The sequence below is a fragment of the Cariama cristata genome, unplaced genomic scaffold (assembly GCF_000690535.1).
Source record: "Cariama cristata isolate BGI_N322 unplaced genomic scaffold, ASM69053v1 scaffold9818, whole genome shotgun sequence".
NCBI lineage: Eukaryota > Metazoa > Chordata > Aves > Cariamiformes > Cariamidae > Cariama > Cariama cristata.
The window spans coordinates 1-929 of NW_009631650.1; positions in this window are offsets into that span (position 1 = coordinate 1).

The window sequence follows — 929 nt, forward strand, 5'->3', positions numbered from 1 at the left end:
GCACGTACAGCTCTGATCATAAAACCGGCTTACCCTCTTGGTGCTCCGTACCAGCTGCTTGTACAATATCGGGGTGTTCTAAACAACCCCCTGGGCTCCTTCCCCCCAGAAGCAGCCACACAGACCCCAGCTCCGCAGATGCTCCCCGGCCTCCAGCCCTTCCCTGCAACACCAACCCCCAGGACTTTGATTTTCAGCTTAAAAAAAAAAAAAAAAATTAAAAAAAAATCAAAGTTTTTGGTTTTGCCCCACCTCAGAGATACTTTCCCTGCTCCCTGATCCTGCCTCTCATTTATTATTTCAGCCCTGACTTGCTCACAATATTGCCAACAGAGAGAATTTTATAAATTAAAATCAAACTCATGGCTGTTTAGAAATGCTCCAGCCCCCGTTAGACATCCTTCCCAGCAGCGGCAGACAGACACCTGAAACACAGCATCAGTCCTTATAACCGGGTCAGGACAGAGGCGCATTCATAACAAGATTTAAATGTACTTAGCGATGCAAACCTGCCTGGCAGAGTGATTGCCACCTCAGAGAGAAGGGCAAAGGAAAACCCACAGTACTGGGGCTCCCCTGCCCACCTACTGTCCCTCCCCTGACAACAAACCATCACCCCAAAGTGATAATTTTGCTGCCCACGCTTCTAAGAGCTGCTTTCCACGCTAACTGCTTGGTCTCGGTATGTTTGCGGAGCAGCTGGACCCGGACGGTCAGGATTTCAGCAGCGCCGGGCACAGAAACAAGCGGAGGACATCCAGTTCCCAGGGCTTAAGGGGAAATGCCAGGGAAAATTAGGGATCAGGACTACTGGTTATTTCCCCCCCCCCCATCAAAATACTGCCACACTGCTCTTCCTCCAGCAGTGGCAGCATCTATCAAAAAAACAAAAACCAAAACAAACCCAAACCAAAACACCAACCGAAAAA